We start from the raw sequence: 24,913 nt of genomic DNA, 5'->3' as shown, positions 1-24,913 counted from the left end.
TGAAATATATTATTGAACTGCATGACGAAATCTATAAACCTGTATAGTTTTAACTAAATTTGTGACTCGAAGGACTTGCACTCTCTTTATTAATATTATACTCAAAATTCTAAATTTGGAGCAAATGTCAAGAAAAGAGATATATTAAATGCCATCGATCTGAGTGAATATTAAAATCCTTCGCAGAGAAGGTATAATATTTTAAGTGAAAATGTGCCATATGGTTATTGTGTTTCACTTTCACTTCGCAATTGTGTTTCAACCAAATATGCTTCATGGTTACTGACAAAAGTGTCAAGCTCATAACTTCCCCTTCAGCGAAATTAGGATAGTGTGCCCTTTGTCATAAACCAGTTACTTGGGGTGCCCATTTCGGTGAAAAGAGCTCTTGTGTAACCACAGCTCTGTTTGCGAAGGGTTAACTTAATATTCATTTTCAAGATTTCAGTATTAAAATACAGCGTAAGTCCTTAACATTAATTTAATAATATATTAATATTTAATATCATCGATGTAATATATTACTAATATTAATACGTAATAAGAAATTAATATTAATTCCCTAATAATTTATTCTTTCTGTTAAAATATTTGTCGAAATTCGTGTATTTCTTTAAATTATTGCAAATACCTTATTTAAATAATTCTATATTTAAATGTTTAATATTTAATTATTTCTATATTTCTATACTAAAATAGTTCTATATTTAAATATTCTAATTACCTTTAACGATTATATTCCTGTTAACATGGTTTTTCTTTTATGTAAAATTTTTTTTACCTCGTGTTGATACGACCCTATTTTGTTCGCTGCGTTTGTGCAAAACTGTGTATATTTGTATTTTAATCTTCTTTGTAGTACTGATAATGATTATTGGATATCATAACCACTTACTAAATCGATATTAAAAAAGTTCCGGAATTTTGACCTATTTTTGTAAAATAATTCGGTTTTTAAACTATTATTATTACATTAAAAAATATAATTTTTCCTACTCAAAATTTGAAGTCTTCTTGATTTTCAATTTTAGATAATATAGTGAGATATAATGAGATATAGTAATAACACTCAAGTATTATGTTACGTAACAAATAGTATACGTATATCAACACAAATAAATCTAATCATTAAATTTCGTTGGTCAAGTTAATAATAATTGCTCGTAACATCCGTTCGCAATTTTCTAAATTTTCTCGTGCCTGACTTCGTCACTTGAATTGTCAATTTCATCTATTACCGTCGATCAAGCACCGGAAGTTGTCATAAAAAAAATGTGCTATTTTGTCTTGCCTTTATCTTGCCTTTATCTCACAACGGCATAAATCATGGCAGCCATGTAAAATACCATAATATAGTCGAGTCTCCTATAACGCGATTAATTTGTACTGCGTTATGTGGAAACCGTATTATAAGAAAATCAGAATTAATTGAAATCAGGATATGTGTTCTATGTAAATCGTGTTATGATAAACATAGTAACAAGACAAATTAGATTAATTTATACCGCGTTATATAGAAACTCCGTTATAAGTCTCAGAAGTATCAAAGAGTGAACACGTAAATGTAATCATTATTAAGAGCGAGTGAGAGAGAAAAAATTTCTAGAAAGAGTGGACAGATTTATCACATCGAATAGTTTACTATTTAAATATTTGATCTTAAATATACTTCGTGTGTTACTCGTTAAAAAGGTCTTAGATATTATTGTCCATTCTACCCTGGAATGGCTGTAGCAATCCAATAGGTTCTGATTCCTTCGTTTATGCAAAAATATTAGCTCACCACGATATTGGTTGAAAATGTCAATACAATTGAAATTTTCAGTCAAAAACCCATTAAAATTGCAATGGCTATAGCAATCCAATAGGTTCTGATCCCTTCCTTTATGCAAAAATATTAGCTCACCACGATATTAGTCAAAAATGTCAATACAATTGAAAATTTTAATCAAAAACCTATACAAATTGGAATGGCTATAACAATCCAATTGGTTCTGATCCCTTCGTTTATGCAAAAATGTTAGCTCCCAACGATATTAGTCGAAAATGTCAAATGTCAAGAACCAGAACACAAGAATGTCATGTCAGTAGAATTAATTTCTACCGAGCCCTATGAGTATGGAATACTATGGCAGAAGGGAACGAAGAAAATTGTTGTTTTATAGGGGTTTTCGAGTTCTAGAGATTCGAGCTATCGAGGTTCGAGCACATAGCAAATAAAAGCCGCAGACGAAGGACTGGTTTGGTGGCCCACATTTAACGTTTACTTATCTATTCGAACAGTTAGAGTTACGTTGCACAATCTTCTTGAGTAATGGACATTCGACTCTCACATGGACAATATGCACACGTATCTCGTAGGTCGTGATCGAAATTATGATTTGCATGAAAATAAAAGAATAGACGGTTTCGTTTCTTAGATATTCAACCGGTTGGCGTCTCTATTCTTGAGTTTCGTTCTTGTTGAATAATAACAAATTGACTGTGCTCTTGGGACACGTTATTTCTGTTAGTATTTGCATCGCGTTAATGAAATGAACGTTTCCAGGAATAGCTTTTGTGTTGGTTAATAATAAAATCAAAGTAATTTTGCCTGCGAGGTTGCATAGTCTTGTCAATAAGTCTTTTTTATTGAACGTTTTTAATATCATTGTATCGTTTGCTAAGTATTTTATGTTATTTCTGGATATATGAAATATATTCAGATAAATAACATTTCGATTAATAATAGAGTTATCAGTATCTTGTTTATTTTTCGAAAATTCGTATTAAAAATTTAAAAAATTGTAAATTATAAATTATAAATTTTTATGGAAAGTAATGTTAATAAAAAATTCTTATTGAAGGGAAAACAAATTTTGTCTGCAAAGTTGTAAAATTGTGCTTAATTGTTACATATGCTATGTCATTTGTAATTATAAAATATATTCAGATAATAACAGAATCGGAAAATTTTTGTTCAAAGGAAAAACAAAAAGTTTTTATTTAAAAAAGTAGAAGATTCTTATTACGGAAAAAATAGTTTTTTTTTTTTTTTAAATAAAAAATTTCGCGGTATTTGTTATTTTATACTTCCGGAATTAAATGGGTATACTCTTGCAAAATTCATAATTTGTCTTAATATAAATTGATGTATTACATAATTGACGGATATTTTTGATCATGAGCTATATATGTTTTAAAACCTCTTATGAAGTAAAGAGGCCTTCAAAAATTGCATCTCATGAATTACATGGATGCGAGTGTTATTTTACAATGGGCTTCAGCATCAGTATTCTCACTAAACGATCATTGAATACTCTGCTCCCCAAAGACAAGGATACGATAAAAATTTTCCCATGGTCTTATATCACGTTAGGTGGCAAATGTATTTGCGAGAATAATCTGCCATCTAGTGTTCTCTGTAGGAACTTTCAGCCTTATACACCGTGACCTAAATAAATCGAATCTACTTTCTTATCTCTCTGTCCAATATTCACGATTATCTTGCACAGTTTTTCTTTCCCTTTTAAATTAAATAGCTCTCTTTCTTTATATTTTTTACTTTTTTATTTTATTACGTTAACAACATTGTGTATTTTATTAATTAAATGCTATCAATTATATAAAACATCGTTTCTATTTAAAAAAGAAAATAATTGTATCTATTAAATATTAAATCTTAAATGAAAAATTAAAATAAAATGTAAATCATTCTTTTTTATAAATAAATTGTATTTAATAGAGATAAACGTTTACAATCTATACTTAAATTGTGACATTAATTTATCATGTATTTCGTATGTACAGGGTGTCCTATTTAAATTGACACAATGAAAAATCTCTTAAATAAGTGATTTAAAAAAGAAAAGCTGTCCTATGATTTTTAGTATTTTAGCTTATCTTTTGGTACTTACTATTTTTGTATTTCATAGTGGATAATACTAAAAGATACGTAACAGCTTATTTCCTTTGAATCAGCTACCTAAGAAATTTTTTGTTAAATTAAATAAATAAATTGTACTTAATTATTGTTGATTATATTTGTTGCTTCTAATTTTATCGTCAATAACGTATTGTTTCATTAATATAAATTTACAAATAATTGAAATTATATACAATATATTTATTTGTCCTTTCTACAATTGATAGAAATACAATAATTTCTGCTGAATTTTCCAATTGTTTGTCTAATTAGTCTAGACTCGAATCAGACTGAGATTAGCCTAGATAGGAATAGTTCCTTGAATTTTCTGTGATACGTAGTTTGCTGATAAATAGAATCCTGGAATGAGATTTATGAAGCATTGTTATCCTTGATATTATCCTTCGTTCTCTTTTAAGTATTTCGCTGTGTCCTCGTTCGATGTTGTTCAACTGCTAATTACGTAATTATGCGTGGTATTTGTGTTGCAGGAAGGTGTAATTTTCGTGTAGCGTCTTCCGTACAAATAATCACAATTTTTTGCATCGTCGTTCACGTGTAATTTCATTTTCTTATTACTTTTGGCGAAATTACTTCCTATACTACATTCGCGACAACTAATTTTACCAATTACTCTGATGTACGATTTAACTCACGAAAATCAACAGACGCGAGAAGTTTTATTTAGCAAATTTTTCTAACTATAATCGCTATAATAGAAGAAAAGTTTGAAAATACGTGTTGCTCAAAAATTGAAAAAAAAAATAAAAATAAGTTAACTTGAAATTTTGTTACGTCAACAAATTTTTTGGTGAAAATGTCGTTGAAGTAACGAAAATTGTTGCTGATCTAATTCTAAATTAATGTCAGAATTAGCAGATGAATATAGGCGAAACAAAACATGATTTTAAATTTCTTGTCATGTTATAGAATTAAAGGAAAGTAAAATTTGCGAATAGAATTAAATATATGTATATAGAATTCGAAATGTTTATTTTATTGCATTTGGTTATTTATAGGAAACTCAATATTTCTATGCTTTCAATATTAAATTCTATATTAAATTCTCCATTCTTGAGCTATGAATATTTACAACGAAAACTTTTTAAATAATTTACATCATTTTAAAAATTTATTAAACACATAATTTCATTTAATTCATTTTTTAACATTTATTCTTGGCATGTTGTGAAAAGGAAAATAAAATGTTAAATTATGTTACATTATTTTACATAATTATTTCATATAGTATAACAAAAATATTTACTAATAGACTATAGATCCTAATATGTTTCACACAGTGCTCTGAATAAAATATCCGTAATAGGAGATAATATAATATTCAAACAAACTGGTTAAGCCACAAACCACTGGCAATGACCTAAAAACCACAGATGAATAAGTTTTGGCCTTAGTATTACCTTCTTTGTAACCTCGAACTACATTGTTACAACATTTTCAATAAATCTATAATCGAATGTCATAGCTCAAAAAATTATTTTTACAGATAGACGATGATTTGACAGTATATGGAATAGTATAATAATAAATCCTGGATTTGTTTAATTTAATATTTTATCCCTTCGTGCAGTAATGGATATATGAATATATTCCGATTAATAGCTTTTAAATAAATTATTTTAGGTGAAATAAGGTATAAAAACATAACAATGTATCGTGTATGTTAATTACTATAATTTATTCAAAAGCTATTATAAAATACCTATTATAAATTATAAAATAATTTATTTAAAACCTATTAATTGGGATATTTTCACATATTAATTACATTACACCTATATATTACAGGTATGCTTGTATTACAATATACCTATGTATTAAATACATTATATATTTCCAAAATCAATTTTCATAACAAAACTCTATGTAATAAAATTTTTATTTATTTATTTACATATATATTAATTTGGAAATTAACAATTTTATTAAATAAATAAATAATAAATTTTATTACATAGGGTTTTGTTATGGAAATTGATTTTATAAATGTATTTAATAAAGCTAATTTCATAACATTTTATTATTACAGATTTATAACATGTATAAAATTAAGATATTACTATCGAAATCTTTTGGATAAAAAGTTCAAGTGTCTTGATCTACGAAGCTGTTAAAATATTTCTGATTTATAAAATGAAATAAAAATGAAGCATATGTTATGAGATAATAAAACTTATCAAAACTTAAAAGAAATTGAAGAAAGGACAAATTAATTTTACTTATTCTCTATATTTATTTTATTTTAACTCTTATTTGACATAAATATTTAATCTGGATTCAATTTTCTAAATTTATTTAAATACAAATTTTATGGTTTGCCATAGAATATTAATGCATATTAAGAATGAAACAAAAATTATATGTGAAATTCATCGATAGAATTAAATATCTATTAAATATTCACCATAAACAATTCTCCACTTTTAAAATTAAAAATAAAATGATCTTTTCCAATATAAATATTACGCTAACGTATAATCAAATTAATATTTCACACTTGACTTTGCAATTATTTATCCGAACAAAGAAATTAAATTTTTACACCTCCAATCGCTATTAAATTTCATTCTGTGGACAAATACAATGCATTCGAAAATTTCTCACGTAACATACGCAGATAAAAACGGTGAACGCACGCAATTCCAGTGGTAAACATGAGATTGAAATTTTGTTTCGTTCACGGACGTCCTTCGTCGGATTTTCGAGTGTAAAAATTATGCAATCGCACGATACACGCATTAAACAATCAGCAGACAAAGAAACGTTGATTTAAAGTGTGTAATAACTCCTTATCTATCGCCATTGTCTTCGCAAATAGGAAAGCGAAAATTGCAAAATTACAGTATTACTGAATGTCAATCACGCGTGTATTAGGTCGTTCATTTTGCTTATTTCTTCGAGTTGCATGCGTTTTGGAAAAATTCGTGTATCGAAACTGAAAAATTCTCCATGAATCGTCAACACCTTGTTATCTTATTTGCACTATTATTTGCAGATTAACAAAGATTCGCATCCAATTTCTCAGTTACATCGTACGATTGTCATACTCCTAATGCTTGTCGAAATTCGGTGGAATTATTTTGAAATACGACCGTGTAACAAGAAATTAAGCTGCGAAGGGATTAAATTGAAACTTTAAATTGCTTTACGTGAAAATGCACTTTGTCGTTGGAATTATTGGAGTAGTCGAGAGGAATTGTTTCAGATTCTTTGGAAAATTTTGGTGAAATTAATTTTGGATTTTATTGGATGATGATGTAATTTCATGTAGTATTTGTTTTTAGCAAAGTATATGAATTATTGTTATCTACATGTACGAGATTTTGATATTTTTTACAGATTGGTAGATTTTTAGTTGAAAATAGTTAAAAATATTTGAAAGAGCAAGGTGTCTTCAAGTTTAGAGGAAAAGAGCAAGTTTTGCGAAAATTTATAATAAATAATAATATATATATAATAATAATAATTAATAATAAAGGTATAAGATTTTTATAAGGAAAAGATTTAATATATTTTACAAAGAAATTCATTTCTCCCTTTCAGAGATATATCCTTATACTAAAAATAAAAAATGAAAATAGCAATTTTTGTAGTAATGTTTTCTAATGTCACAATATTAGAAATCAAAATACCAATTTTTGTTGAAATACAATGACAAGCATATCTTGTAATAAGTATTTTTCAATAAAAATAAAAATTAAAAATAAAAATTTTGTAGAAATTTATATATAGTAATCTGTATATTAATATATCTATATATTTATCTCTTTACGAGAAATAAAAAATTTAAATAGCAATTTCTGTAGAAACCCGTATAAAAAAATTTGTATATTTATATATCTATATATATTATTATATCTGTATTTATATATCTATATATTTATCTCGTCTATAATCATATCTCTTCGTCGGAAATGAAAAATTCAAATAGCAATTTTCGCGAACACCCAAATTTCTCTCTTCTACGAATATACTAATCTCTCATACTAATCATACACCTGTACTAAAAATCCAAAATGAAGGTGCCAATTTTCACATAAGTTTATTATATACACAACAAACAACGAGTGTTGACAAAATCATCGTGAAGTGAAACTCTCCACGAAACGCGTATTTCTATCGAATTAAATTAATCGAAACAAGAAGCAAGTATATACCAGCAAACAAGAAGGTACAGTCCCGTTTGACAACGGAGAGACCAGCGAACGATTGGTGTACGCAAACAAGTTAAGAGTAATTTATTGCAGGGTTCGCCGGTCTCCTCTTCCTGTCCCATGTTTCTTTATTCGGGACACGATGATATTTGTTCAAATGTTACATCGAAACCTGCCGACACGTCGGCGAACGAGTCGTCTGCGTGACTTTGATTATGCTAAAATTGGCTCGCCATGCTGAGTCCCTATAATCTTCCGCAACATCCGCGAGCATCTCTCCTTCCTGCGTTTACGATCCTCTACTAATCGAATGCACCTCTATTGTGCTTTGTTTCATGGTATATATGGTATCATGAGCTGCGCGTCATTTCGACTTCGTCGAGTTTTGAAAATGTCATTACAGATTTACTCGAAAAATGAGATCTAAATTTGAGTTTGTTCTTCGTGTTTCGAACTATCTGGAAATCACTGAGGTATACGGTCGAACGTCGATTATGCGAATTTTAGACACGCGAATTTGATCGATTATTTGGATACAGAGTAAGTCAGGTATGTACGAATATTTAAATTTAAAAATTGAAATTAATCAGGAAATTGAAGATTTGCATGGATTTGAAGACTACCGTGATAGTCATGACATGGATAAATTTAGGCATATGTTTATCTATGACGGATATAGATAAAAACATATAAAATTATGAACAATAGTGATATCATTTCAACAATGTTTAATATAAATGAAGATACGATTATAGTACTAGTCTATGTAAAATTTGCATACATAGCAAAGCTGAAAATGCAGATATCTATATTATAGTGAATCCACAACTTGGCAGTGGCTAAAGTCATGTCATTTATTTTTCTGTCCTACATTTATCCTATTTGACGTGTATTCTTTTACATGAAAATTATTTTTACAATATGAAAAACATTTGAAAATTAATTTCTAGTATAGAATATACGAATAGAGTATAGAATATTTAAAATTACAAAATGGAGTATGGAATATTTAGAATTACGAAACAGCGTATAGAATATTTAGAATTACAAAATAGAATATAGAATATTTAGAATTACAAAATGGAGTACAGAATATTTAAAATTACAAAATAGGGTACAGAATATTTAAAATTACAAAATAGAGTATAGAATATTTAGAATTACAAAATGGAGTATAGAATATTTAGAATTACAAAATGGAGTATAGAGTATTTAAAATTACAAAATGGAGTATAACATGTGATAAATTTCAATCAAAGTGAAGCTCTTGTTCACATTTTGAATTATCTAGCTACTGCTTCTGGTTACCCCATCTAACTTTGGAACAGGTAAATAAAATAGTGCGAGAGCAGTAGTTCTTAATCTTTCTAAAACTACAGGATACCTTTAGGAAAATTGAGTAGAAATTTTTCAAACTTAATTTCTCAATAAATTTAATAGAAAGAATTTGCGAGAGACTTTAGGTTAAGAGCTAGTGGTGTAGAGTATAGAAATAGAGGATGAAGTACTGGAAACTATAAAATAGATTTAGATTGCGAGAGTGCAAGTTGTAAACGCGAAGATCTTGGTGAGAAATTTATCTTTGCATGTAACTTCTTCGCTACATATTCAGACTCTGAATGATGGTTTATATATCTTGTGAAGAGTATGGCAAATCGTAGATGTCGAGGGTATTTAGAGCTGTATTTCATCTTTTTCTTCTTATTCTTTGTGTTTAACTTATTGAGCATCAAAGAAACCAGATGAGACAATTACATAGTTAGTTCTTGTTAGCACTCTGCAGAGAATAGTCTAGATTCTAGACTATCATATACTTTTAAGGCACATAGTATACGTATATATAATCATGATAATAGTTTTGCGATTAATCTCCATTAGCTGGGACCATTATTCACTCTACAGAATTTTTGGGTTTGGTTCAAATTGATTTAAGCCCGAAGTGTCTGCAAGTTATTTTCAAATTTTTGGTGTCTAAAATACATTCTCCATCCTGAGAGTCTAAGTTATTTTTAATCTTAAAAGTTAGTTACGAAAATTATCTTCAATCTTGAATATCTGAAAGGTATTCTCAATCCTGAATGTTTGAAAGTTATTTTCAATTTTTAATGTCTAAAATACATTCTCTATTCTGAGTGTCTATAAGTTACTTTTAATCTTAAAAGTTAGTTACGAAAATTATTTTCAATCTTGAATATTTAAAAGCTATTTTCAATCCTGTATGTTTAAAAATTATTCTTAATTTTATATGCCTGCAAGTAATACTCGATGTTCAACAACTGACAGTTTAAATCTCGAGTGACCGAATACCATTGCGAGTCTCGAGGTTATGAATGTTATTGCCAGTTTCATTTCCTGAATTTACGAAGTCTCTCGTTCTAGCTTGCATTCCTCTACTAACCTGTCGAGGATGTACTCATATGCATATCCTCATATTCCTGATAGGCTATTACCAATGAAGACTCATTGACCAATGAAGGATTGGTGATGTCGCAAATTTTTAGCAACAATTCATTTTTCACGCGCAATTTTTCAGGAAGCCGTAAAAAATTCATGGATCCTCCATTTTAGAGAAAAACGACAGTCGCTAATGCTCGTAAAACTCGAGACACGAGGAAATTACTATACATCAATTGCCATTGAGAAACAAGGCAAGACTCGAAGACTTCTCGTTAACGTTCAAAACCTTGAAGCTTCCCAGAACAGGAAATGAAAATGTGTGATATAATTGAAGTTGTTTATCGAAATCTGAATCTGGAAGAATAGCAAAGAAATCACGACCGTATCATAAGCCTGGTCTAAAATTATTAATCTCTGACAGCCACGATACACGGTTTCCAACGGAAACGAAAAAGCAATACGATATTGATATACATCTTATTTTGCAGCGAAACTCTTTTGTTTGCCGGTTTATCTAACGTGAATCATGTTGAAAATCAATCAACATTATTACTTTGAAATATAGAATTTTTTATAATCGCGCAAATCCTTTTATCGGATATATTAATCTGATTTGATACGATCTTGTTCGAACCGCGCTTTATCTAGAGAAATTATTTCAGTTTTCGTTTGGACGACACGATTTCTTGAAATCCAAGTCTACAAATTTGCGAAGGCAAAGATATTTATCGACAATCTTTGGCATTAAATTATCTCGTTTCATACTTGACACATTTTTATAACGTAATAAGATAATAAAATATAATATATCAAAACCTTAACGCGTTTTATTCTCAACTTGGAATTTAAATTTTGACTTACCAAAATTACGTACACATAACAAATACCAAATTACAATAAAAAAAAGAAAGAAAAATTATAAAAATTATAATTACAAAACGACAAAAAATTCTGCTAGTTATACTACAGTAAAAACGATTACGAAGCAATTTTATATAAATAATATAAATAATAATAAATAGATGGAATAAAAATAAATATATAAAAAATATAAACAAAAATTCTCGGTTGAATCTGTTCTAAAATCATCGTTCCTTTGCAAGTTAACAAATGTCCCAAAAGATTCGAGTTTCATCGAAAAGGAAGTGGAGGGAAGTACCCAACATTCCTCGATCTCTTAAACAGCCGACATCTGAGCTCTCGTAACATCCAACAACCGTTCCCAGTTCTACGATAACGATCCGATCCGTGTCACCTCATAATTTACCAAAGTCCTCCCCCTATTCCTCGCAGGTGAATCAATCTTTTCCACTGTAGGTTGGCGCAACCTAGGGCCACAGGGCGAACACAGGGCCAGTTTTCGCGAATGATTGCCGAGTGTCGGCTAACGTCATGGTGCCCGCGAAACGATCACGCTCGACAAAGAACCGATTTTTAATTATTCAGGTGGACCGGTGAACCGTCACCTAGGATGGCCTGGTACCTGACACGCCGGATTGATTTGAATAAATGTATCTTCGCGGTGTACGATTATGTACAATGAACAACTCATCACGAGGTCTGCTCCTTTGTCATGCCACCCCACCACACGCGAAACATACGGAGGTGGGACGTTGTGTCGAGTGTTGAATTAGATTCAGTAAAGTAAGTCGGTGAGTGCGCGCTAGTCGAGGTCCGGTACTGTGTCGAATCGAGCTGTCGAATCGTTGGATCCCCGTTTTGTTATGTAATTCTCTCACTCCCTTTCATTCTTTCGTTTGGTGTCATCGTTTCGAGTCCGTGCGCTCTCGTAGGAAAGTCTTCCTTTAGCTGTGGTGTGTGTGTCGAATCGACAGAATCCATTCTCGTGTAGCTGTTGGACATCGTACGGGTGAGTCGGTATTTCGTAATAATCGGTTTAAGTTTACATTTGCTTTACATTAGGTTTACATTAGGTTTACGTGGGTATTTACATCTGCTTTCGTTGAATCGAGTCATAGAGGACAATGGTCATTGGAGAACTAATTCCTTGAACTGGTTACGCGGTTACTGAAGCTTCCCCTAGGATCTTGGGGAATTGAAAATTGAGCGAGGAACCTTAGGTTAGGGTACCTGGTTAGACAGAGGAGTAGTAGTTGGGTTGGCACGTTAATCTTCTTTCATACTTATTGTCATTAGTGTCAGCTAAAGCGATAGTTAGGGCATAGATAGTGTGATCGAAAAATTTGTGTTCATGTTTTTGATGAAAAATGTAAATGTGATTAATAAGTAATGTAAATAATAATAATGATAGTAAATAATAATAAATAATAATTAATAGTAAATATAATCACGTATGTAAAATTAAAAGACAAATTTCATTTCGATATTGATTAGGTTCAACGAGGGTTTTAGAAATTGGAAAAGGATTTAGTGCTAGAATTATCAACCTGTAAAGTGTATCCAAGTATAGTGTATGTGGATAATTATAGATTAAAATGGTAGAATGAGAAAATATATTATTAATATACTTTAAAATTTGAAATTATTTAAAATTATTAAAAATATTACATATCACGAAGAATAAGACTATTTTATATAATATACTATAGTATATTATTATATATTAATATTTATTCGTCTTAAAGAGTAACATAAATATATATAAACTACGTTTCCATCTCCACAGAAGTTAAACTTAATTTTATCCTAATTATGTATCTCTTCGCATAACCTCAAAAATGGATGTAATATACTATATTATTAATATATTTTAATATTTAGTCGTCTTAAAGAATGACATAAGTACGTGTAAACTACGTTTCTATCTCCACAGAAGGTAAACTTTATTTTATCCTAATCATCTACCTCTTCGATTAACCTCAAAAACGGAAACTCCGAAGCAGATCATTTTTACTGATTCACTCAATGTGTTAAACATGCAAAGAGATCGACGCTTCGTATTCCATACTTCTCCGAGTCTAAAACCATACAAACGAATACGTGAGTCACTAGATCCTCGCGATCGAGGTTCTAGCTTCATCCACGAGGCACGAAACGTGCTAACCAGTAGACAGATAGTCCTTTCTCGAGCAATTTGCTCGCAGATATACACTCATCCTCGATACGAATATTTCCATTCTTCCTTTCTTCCCTTCTTTCTCTCTTTCGATACCTCGTGACAGTCGCTGGTTAAGTAGGGAGCATTTATATTCAGCGAGATTGCCAGCGTTCATTCAAACAAACAAACGTTCCAGTTGCCGATGTAGTCGAGTCTTTAATAATGGAATATTTCGGCGCACACTGTCGTACCAGCGAACTGCGTTAATTAGTAGCTGTACCCTAGGTAGAACATGGAATTTACATCCGTTTTTCTCTGCCTATTTGCTTCTACGTAATACCGACTAGGTAGCCTCTGTTGCAGCTTATTCTCTATCTGAACGTTTGAGCTCGATGAATCGACGTTGTTTACTCAATTTCGTTTTAATCGTTTTCAATGTATTGTTTCACGGGGTTACGTGTGGAAAAAAACATTCGTGCTCATTCATCTGAGATCAGTCAGTGCTCATCGCGTCACTCCTTGGCTGAACATCTTCTAAGTCTGTATTATTTCATTCGGCAGAAAAGACGTGAAAAACGCGATTAGGGTAATCCAACTGCGAAAAGAGTCTAATTTATGATATTTCACGTTTCTGAAGATTCGTTTGGTTGTAGCCTTTTGGTGAAATATTTCTTTCTCGTTGCATTTTTTGGTTATGTTCAACGAGGAAGATTGATGTATGGATTGTTCATTTACCAAACCGATTAATTCCACGAAAGAATGAATATAAAAGGCCCGTGAATGGCTCATATTTAAGATTTGTAAGAGTAGAAATTGGGAATTGCTTGAAAAGCCTGATTTGGGATTTTTCATTTTAGCTGTTGCTTTTTGAAATGTTAAATTGATTTTTATTTTAATTATTAAAATAATTAATCGTGTACTTTGTTCTACAATTTTATACATTATTTATGTATATGTTATATTTAGGTAAATATAATAGATGGATAGTTAAATAATAATGAATGTCTGTCAAAACGAAACTGAACTGTTTTGAAATTTAGAAGAAATTTCTTTTTTCTGCAAGTATATCTGATTAAGAATAAACAGTGATGGTAATAATCTATGTTAAAATTTACGTATTTCTTGTTTTCACGAGTATATCTCGATAGAAGTTAAAAATGTTAATGGCAACTTTCATAGAAACTATGTCTCACATTAGGATAGGAATAGACAATGATGGTAATAATTTACATAAAGATTGTCGTATTTTCCTTTTTCACGAGTATATCTGGATAAAAATTAAAAATGTTAATGGCAACTTTCATAGAAACCTTTATGTATCTCACATTAGGATAGGAATAAACAGTAATGGTAACAATTTACGTATTTCTATATTCAAGAGTATATCTCGATAAAAATTAAAAATGTTAATAGCAATATTCATAGAAACCTTTATATATCCCACGTTAGAAATCGCTAGTTCTAATGAAAGTCACGAATGTCTAGATAAATAAAGTTAACAAGCGAACGCTTCTCAATTATCGTATACCCATGAATTTGCCTATCAACTCGTTTTTTTACTTTAAAAAATCTTTTCCATCATCGGTCGAAATTAACGTAAAATAAATTTTTGACATCTTGCAACAGCAGAAAAATCGAAATTTAAGAACCTAACAAGGCGTTAACTAATTTCTCATTTCGACAGCGAGCAGCATTAGCGCTCACGAGAAATACAGGCCTAGATGCATTCCCACAGTTTATAGGAAATGTACGCTCGTTCTGCTAATTGACGCTCAAACACGTTTTCGCACGCAATAGCAGCGTTTTAAGCTCCTCTCTCAACGCTCTGCTCCCGATCGACCTATTGTTGACCACATCGCCGATCGTTGCACCGGATGATCGTGATACGCGACTAAATTTTAAATTCGGTCGTTATTTAACACTTCGATAACCGAATATTTTCTCGTTGACTGCAGTCAACTCGTCGGTACTTGACACGCAGGTCTTATTAAATAAAAAAGCATCGAAGTTAGTGTTATTTCTCTTTTATCGTATAATTCTGACAGTTAACGTTATTTTTATACATTATTTTAAAAATTAATTTTTATTCATTACTATAAAATAAATAAATTTATTTTAAAATAGATAAAATTATAATGATGCAAAGTCCTTTCGCGATATTGGTTGATAACTATTGATCAATGAAATCATAAATACGTGATAGTGAAAATATTAAGTCGTAGACGACAAAATTTCAGAACGTTTTATATCAATTTGAACATAATTATTCGATTTTTATTGGTCTCTGATTGGTCCTTTGTTTGATTTTTTGATCATGTTTAAGACTGGGGGTCATTTTACCATTTTAATTCGTCTAAAGAAAATATTGCACGAGACGTACCTTGATTAAACAATTTTTTGGTTTCTCTTGATTTATGACAGTTTAGATTATTTCACTGTATGTTCTTTGGTATTTTCAATTTATTTATCTATAATTTTTTCAAATTACTTGCTTTTCAAAAAAATATTCCGTATATCGTTCTTTGCTTACTTTTTTTCTTTATTTATAACAATTTCCTTTTGTTCACTGAAAATTCTTTGCTCGACACTTCCATTTCATTTTTACTATTTTTATTGTTGATTTTTTAGGTCTTTTATTATTTATCTTTACCGAATTGTATGAGTTAGTATACATCGAATTGATGAATCAGCAAAGAATGTAGATTTTATTACTTTATCAAGAATTGTTTATATAATAATGTACAATTTATTATCGAGTTATTTCAACGATCATATCGATGCTATTGGATTACATATCATTTGTTCAACTGATCGTCAGAGCGAAAAAGGGTCAATTCCAATCCATCTTTCAGCCTTTGTTACATGAGACGATTTATAGATTTTAGGTTTACATTATTGGCATCTGGTTAAGAGATGCAACATACTCTTTATCGTTTTGTCTCGTTCACTTGTTCTTTTTATTGACCCTGTTTGTCGAACAGCGAGCGACAAGGAGATTTATAGATTAGGGTGCACTTCGACGCAGTCCTCTTTAGTTTGGTTAGAATCATTTAATATGAAACATTGCCAACCATCGTAAAAACGTACGTAATACTCTCGTGAATATATCAGATAGTTTCTGCTTGGACTATGGACTATTTTTCTATGCTAAAAAGTTATCATGTCTGTCCAAAACTTACAGTCACCTACTCAAAGTTATTATTTCGAGTAATTCATAGATGGAGACAATTGCAATGACGATTCGAAGGATCTATATTCTAATAAATACTGTGCAAAATGTAACGAGTAGGTATAGTAACAATTATAAAGATCTATACTATAATAAATATCATAACAAATGTGCCGAATATTTGCAACATATTTGTTTACTTTGTACAAGCAACGAGTCGTACATCTTCTATGTAAATTGTGCAAAAGTGTATATATTTACTGTACAGGGTGGTCCACGCAACTTGCACACCTGTATAACTTCCAAAGTATGCTCGAAAACGTTTGGCATACAGATGTTGCATAATTCCAAGAAGTACATTATGTAGTGTATTTATTCTTTCTATAGGTGGAAGCTTTTCGAAGATTCGAAGGCTAACTTCATTTTTTTAAGCGGAATACTATATTTTTTTATACCAAAATATGGAAGGATGCCAAATTTTATGTGAAAAGTTATTGACCTTCTTTTGCCCTAAACCTAATAATTAACGAGTAATTTCGCTTTATTTATTGAAAATTTTCTTCGTATAATAATCAAGTTAGAAATTCAAACTTGTCATAGATTTTCGCAGAATAGCGAACAATATTCATATTATTAATTATATTATTATTATATTATATTTATATTTATATAATATATTAATATATTACATTATTAATTTTTATTACTAATATTACAATCTGCTATTTTTTTATTATTACTTTTTCAGGAAATTTTAAAGAAAAGAAGAAGAAAATTCGCATCGAATGTCTTTGGTAATGAAATGTAATTTTATAAATAAATCACAAGATTATACTTTGTAAACACCTGTATTTTTATACGCAGATAAAAATGTGCTAAAATTCGTTTTCCAAAGTTTCTAACCAAACATGTCCGAAACAAAAAGTAGCCATGTTATGTCACCCGTCTCGCTTGTCAGAAGATCCATCGTCCGATTATTAAAGATTTTATCTGTTCAGAAGCTCGTTTGCTTTCAGGTAAATGTGGAGGTATTACATACAGTCTTGATGATTGCGCAACGTCTATAAGCTAAAGCAATAAAAATCGGCAAAGTTCATCCTCGTATTGTACGTATAAATATTTTGCCAAGATAGTCGAAAGTCGGTCGCGATTACTGCACTTGACGCTGATGGATACGATTATTGGATCGAAGATAGCTAGGCCTGATGTAAAGATTACTTTGAATACGTGGGCGAAATTTTATCTTCGAAAACTCATTCTTGACACATTTATTACGTTCAATAGAAGGAACCTGAAAATTTTAAGCTCGTTGAAAAAGAGCTAATCGAGGATTCTTGAGTCTACACGTGTCGCTGCGTGATCATTTAAAGTGTTGGCAAGTGTTTGATGGTACTCGAAAGTGTTGATCTTCAAAATGTACACGTGCAATTGCTTTCAGACAAATTGATGCCACGGTGACATTATTGATATCGCTGGTACCAAGGGTCATACACAATTTACAGCTATGATCAACAGAATAGCAATCTTAATATTATTATTATTTTATATTTAATTCGTTCGATTATTAAATATTTAATTTGTCATTTGAGTACTAATAGTTCTTTGACAATTGTTTGACTAATAATCTATCTGCTCGCCAGCTCGAGTTCAGGAATACAGAGAATATTTTGGTCAGTGTGCATTTTGGAAGACAGTACAGCGATCTGTCAAATCGATTATTAAATATTTAATTCATCATTTGTCCATTTACTATCAGGACACTGGTAAAATGGTTTTCAAAGGTTTCCGTATCTCTAGAACGTACTCTCTGGGTGATATTTTTCATCTTTAGGGATAGGTAGAAGTACAGAATGAGACGAGAAAGAGAGAGACGAATATGCAAGACGAAGTGCTGTTATAATGATTAATTCAGGAACATGCTTAGTTCTTTAACAGTTGTTTAACTAATAATCCATGTCTCCCCAGCTCGAGTTCAGGAAAACAGGGAATATTTTGGTCAATTTGCGATTTGGAAGACAGACAAGCATTATCTTATCTCGTCAGTCTTCCTGAAGCCTCTTTACGTTTCTGGACCATTACTTGCTTCGCAATACCATTTTTGTACACCATGTTATAAAACTATGGTATACACCAACTTCTGATTCTCTTCTCTCAAATTTCACGAGGTATTTCACGTTAATTCATTCCTTTTTTGAAAGATCGCCAGACGTCCTGTCACACTTTCAACGACGACCAGCAAATATTTACCGAAAGTGTCACTGCACACGAACCACTTGGAATATGGTGTTTGATCTGAATGCAGATAAGACTATCAACTGTATGTTTCCTTTTCAGCCAAAATCGCCATAACATTGTAGATATGGGGAAATAGAAAATATTCTGCGAACTTTTATCTACAGTACCTGAACTATAAGTGAAAATATTCCTGGTATTGGATCTTTAGTTACTTCAGTTTAATCTAAAAACTAACGCAATATCACATCTCAGATTGCTGCATCAAAGTCCAGAAGAGGATTATTAATTCAATTCTAATCCTTAATAAGAAAGTCCAATTTTCTAATTTCGAGGTACACATCGAATCGTTTAAAATCGCAACTGATTCAGAATAGAAATCGGAGGACATGTCTCATGGCCTCTACTCGTTCAGCGAAACGAATTCAATGTCTTCATAATTTTTGTTATCGATGTTTTAATATGTGCTATGGCCAAGGACTGTATTATTATCGAGTTTTGTCGATATTTTCATGGCAATATTTATGCAAATAAACCATTAGTGATTACCCATAGTTATTAGCATTACTAGAGAACGGCCTACTTGATGACCGGTCTATAGCGGATACGTGATACGATAATATACATTAAATTCATTGCGTTTGATAAATGACTTCCATATAATGCTATTTATTGACAGTTCGTATGAGATTTTTAAGTTGCATGATTGAGTTTCAAGGAACTATATCCAACCGTTCATTTATGAGACCATGTTGATTCTAAGAACCACGTTGAGTCTACGTCAACGATTATTAATCGCGAAGCTTAAACGAAGAGACTGATTTTCCTAAACATTAAAGGCAGTTCTTAAAATTCTTACATTTTTATTGGCGAACAATTTTGAATATAAAAATGATTTTGTTTGGTCGTAAGACGATCGATTTTCTACCACTAAATTGTTTTTCATATCAACGTTAAATAAATATTAATTATTACTAATTTTATTACTAATGTATTTACTTTTATTAGTTAATATTAATAATTTTATTACTAATTTTATTACTTTTATTAGTAATTTTATTATTAATGTAATCGGTTATTTATTTATTACTAATGTAATAATTAATATCAAAATTAAGAATATCAAAGATTTAGAAGATTTAGTATATCAAAGGATTAATATTAACATGAATATCAAGCGCTATAATTATATTAAGACTTTCACGGTGGTATGTGTGACTTTGGCTGTCTAATATTATAATTACATTAACACTTCCATACGCGCGTGACAGCACGTGTAATTTTGCACATAAGGTAAATATTGTAATTATATAAACATTTGCCCGACGGTATATGTTATTCTGCATTACAAATTAAATATTGATATAAATGATTAAAAACGTTTATTAAAGAAACGTGATTACTATATGATCATTATATAACGATGTAATAGTTATTATTAGTAATTACCAGCAATTATATTTAATAATTTATGCACGAGAAGTATTTTTTCCATAATAGTCAATGCCGTTCATTCGCTCACAAAAAATGGCCGTAGGTGAGGAAAGTCGTGTACGCACAATGCCTGCTGTGAAAATATTATTATAATTTACGACATTATTAATGTTTAACGATCAAGAGATAGATATCAATGTTAAATATTAATACGAGCATCATTTACCGATACAACGCAATCGTACTTATGCTAATATCGGAATTAACTTCAATTTTTCATCAACTATTTGTGAGTATTGGTTTTATATGTGTGAATGCGAATGAGGTTGAATAAGTGAAACTCATTTGCGATGATATAAATATAATATGTGCGAGTGCAGTCTAGTATGAATGACGTTTGTAAAAATGTTTAGAAGAATGTGTCAGAATAAAACAGTTATGTGAGAATCGTCAAAAAGGAAACATGGGTATGTAACGATTAATAAGAGTGAGAGAGAGATTGAGAAGAATTTTCTAAAGTGTCAATCAATTTTTTGTTTAAAATAGTTTATTGCGAGTTGTTTTCATTCTTTAAATATTTTTAACTAAATATACTAATGTGTTAACTGTTAAAAAACGAAGAAGATATTGGTGTCCATTTCTATCCACACCTACAACTTACTAGTTTCCCATTTAGCAATAAGTCCATCTACCCCTGAAATTTAAAGTGCAATCTACGCGTATTCTAACTCAGAATCTTTAATCTATCTTATAAGATTAAATTTAATCAATTTTTCCTATTTATGCGTTTAAGGATCCCTGTTAAAAATCCCTATTTTCTTGTTAATCGTTCTGTGTATACTTAAAGGCTATAATAAACATGTTACAAAAAAAAAAATAAATAAATAAATAAATACGAATAGATGACTAAACCAGTTATCTATGAGGAATGATATTTGAAAAAATGTTTAGAAGAATATGCCAAAATAGAGCAGTTATGTGAGACTCGTCAAAGAGGAAACATGCGCATGTAACGGTTAATAAGAGTGAGAGAGAGAGAGAGAGAGAGAAGCATTTTCTAGAAAGTGTCAATCAATTTTTTTGTTTAAAATAGTTAATTGCGAGTTGTTTTCATTATTTAAATATTTTTAACTAAATATACTAATGTGTTAACTGTTAAAAAACGGAGAAGATATTGGTGTCTATTTTTATCCACACTATTATCTATATCAAACCGATCTAACGATCACGCTGGTACCACTATGTCTATACTTCGCACGACCACGTGTTTTTTCGATCGCGTGCGTTATCTTCACAGAAAACGATCAGTATTCCTGTTATTCTTGTTTTTCACAGGAAGAATATCGTTGTTCTTTTCCTTTGCCTTATCGCGAGATCGCACGAGGCTGCAAGCTACCGTCACGAAAACCCGAACGAAAGTCGGGTGTTTTTCCTACTATCTCGAGCAAATACTGATACCGTCCAGATATTCGTCACAATTGCTCGGATACGCACGTAGCAGATACGTTTTATCGCGTACGATCGATTAATACCGGATGTCGCTTTGACGATGTATTGAGGGCACAGGGTTACACATGTCTTCGCGAATCTTTCTTGCATACTTCTCAAGAGTGCTCGCGATAGTGTGGCGCGGGTATTAGAATGGGAGATAAAGAAGGAAAGCGACGATAAGGCATGCTGATCTATCCGGCAACTATTGCTGAACAGATCGGTAAGATTATCCTTGTTAGAGATTGCAAAGTGTTTCAATTATTTTTCCTTTTGTTTAAATTTAGTATCGATTTTTAGATCGTGAATGAAATCTCTGTTAGTCTACTTATAATCATTTTTTCATATATGGACCGTTATTTTGAAAATGGTGCAAGTCCATTTTCTATTGTTTCGAGAAAATTAATGGTTAGCATATTTGTCAATTAAAAAATATAGGTTGATTATATCAGGTCTGGCAATGTTTCTACTAATTTATTAATATTTAATTTGATTATATAAATTAAATTTAGGCGAATTTAACTAGAATAATGTATATTTACGGACTTAAATATAGTCAAAACTATGTCACAAATACCGATACAATGATATCTATCATTCTTAAAAAAAAAATCCCAAATAGCACCTAAAAAATTAACCTGTAGACTAGAATACCGCCTTAATATAAACGCCTTCTTTCTTCAAGAAGGGCTATTTGACCTAGAAAAATCGAAGTAACGAGTAAATCCTTTAATAACTAGAAATAATATTATTTATTCCATTAAAATTTACAAAAATCAGAAAATATAAAGAAATAAACCTAACAGCATTGGCTGCTAAGCGACTCAATTATGAAAGTGATTTGAGTCAGAGATTTAATTTCATTAATATTATTAATATAATTTGTAATATTTAATATTTATTTGTGTTTCTTTTATTAATAATTCTTTTTTTATTCTATTTCTTCTGAAATTCATATTTAACCTACTTATTTACCACGAATCATTTGACCGATCGAATAGCCGGTTGTAATGGGTTGGTGTTGAAGTTCTGTATCGATTACGGTTATGGTCTGTGTAGTTAATATATGTATATTCCTACATTAATCTATTAAATCGATTTCGCGAAACTATTTATAAGATTACTGGTCGAGTGTTGATTTGAATCCACCGTGACAACGTGTACGTTTATTACAGTCGATGACCGTTAATGGAGATATCTCCGACTATAAAAAATCACGAGGTGTTTTCATTTTCCTTTATAACGGTATGACAGAAGAATTCCAACACTAAGAAATCTAAATTACTAGCTCCAATACAAATTATAAAACTAATAACAGTTAAATGGTTACTATTTTGCTATAATCCACTTCATTAATAATAGCAATGATTAACCCTTTGCACTCGAGAGGCCATTTCAGTCGCCATTTAATCAGATTTTAAAGATCGATGTTAATTAATATTGAAGGATACCATTTCGGAAAGAAATCGCGAATCGGTAATTGACAACAAAAACAAATTATAAACCGATCAATATTTTCTAGAAACAAATAGAAAAGTTATTTTGGGTAACAAAATTAAGTTGTGTGGTCCCTACAGGGAGGTGGAACGTAGGTTAAGAAAAGCATAAAAGCAGGGCCCTCGATGACCAAAACAGAGTCCTTAGAAATTTATTGTGACCGGCACGAGCATGAGTCGCTCGGTGTTGGAAAGAGAGTTACTTAGATTAGAGTGCGTTTCTGTGTGTTTTCGTTGCGTTATCTTAGTGTTCTTTTCCTAAGTTAAATTAGTTTTATGAGTTTTGTGTTCATGTTATTCTGTTCTTGTTCTGTCAGCTTTTGGTGTTTCAAAACTAGTTTTCGCCATCCTACAATATATTAAATTTAAAATTACCCAACGACATTTGGAATATCGAAGTAAAAAAATTCTACGCCTTAATTTGCATACGATTTTCTATTTGCCATTTTAAAAATATCGTCCACTTTATGGCAGAAAGTTACTATCATAAAATTACTATTTTTCTGTAACGAAAAAATTGCGGAGTAGCAAAGGATTAATATCGATAGTAATTTAAGAACTGAAATTCAATCGATATGATAGATAAATATGTATTAGCACTGTAACCATTATACAGAAACGTGCAATTGATATCTTAAGAGCTACTGAAACTATAAGCAGGATTAATATAGAATAAAAATCTATGCTGCGATAATAAGTATAACGTTAGCTTAATTTCTTATAATTGGTCTTGTTTAAAATTGGTTCATAATCATTTATTATAAAAGATAAGAGATTAATACGCGGACATTTCGCGTATTTAGGAGTATAATAAGTACAGAAGGCAGGAGAGTGAAAAATAACTACATTGTGATAAACCATAGCCATGCAACGATGGTGTCAGGCATGCTAGACGTTACAGACTAATAGCGATTTTTGGGCCCCAAGGACTTTCGCTATTATGGAGGCGTCAAGGGGTTACGTACCTGGTTTGGACTTGGAAAAGCCTCCTATTTTCTGAAAAGCCTCAGTTACAAACCCGAAGCAGTACAGAGCGCATTAGTGTTGTAATTCGTAAGGACACATATATTTTTTCTTTGTATTATTAGCATGTGATTATATAGGGTTGCATGTATGTAGGAATGGAACGAATCGGCCCTGGAAGAATGTTAAGAGTGTTTGAGACATAGTGACCGTGTGCAAGAAGATCGAATATAAGGGGTGTTTATGACAGGGTCGAGTGCCAAAAATGAGCAAGAGTTTAGGAATGCATCCTGAACGTTTGAAGTACTGTGTGCTCGAGAAAAAGAGGCATAGCGTGTTTACATCCTCACGACTAATTAACTTCGCTGATTCTCCCTTGATCACAGGCAGTGGTTGCTAATGGTGACCGTTGATCTTTGTCATCATCTTCGGCCAATAGCGTTCAGTACCTGTGATCATAGGAGTGTCAGTGAAGTTAATCAACCGTGAGGATGTAAACACGTTGTGCCTTCTTTTCTCGAACTCACTATACCTGGCTACCGAGTTTGCATGAGAAATGCGTGGTTGAGGAAGAAAGTCTGCGTATGAAAGAAGAGTGTCAGGTTAGATGGGAGTGCAAGGATGCAAGTAGGCCAG

At 30.9% G+C, this 24,913-nt stretch overlaps 1 protein-coding gene across 2 annotated transcripts in view; it reads left to right on the top strand.

Annotated features, from left to right (window-relative positions):
• Vha100-2 (V-type ATPase subunit a family protein Vha100-2) overlaps window positions 1-24,913 on the top strand; it is an 84,791-nt gene that overhangs the window by 36,644 nt on the left and 23,234 nt on the right. Inside the window, exon 1 of one of the 2 annotated variants that reach the window (XM_017909703.1) lies at window positions 12,133-12,346. The exons of the other annotated variant lie outside the window; for it this stretch is intronic. The gene's annotated coding sequence lies outside the window, so the exon portion shown is untranslated. Of the gene's footprint in view, window positions 1-12,132; window positions 12,347-24,913 lie in introns of those variants that run through there. 2 annotated transcript variants of the gene reach the window in all.

The sequence above is a fragment of the Eufriesea mexicana genome, unplaced genomic scaffold, assembly GCF_001483705.2.
Source record: "Eufriesea mexicana isolate 0111107269 unplaced genomic scaffold, ASM148370v2 scaffold21290, whole genome shotgun sequence".
NCBI lineage: Eukaryota > Metazoa > Arthropoda > Insecta > Hymenoptera > Apidae > Eufriesea > Eufriesea mexicana.
Note: the sequence above shows the minus strand (reverse complement) of the source record. Positions and strands in the feature narration are given on the sequence as shown.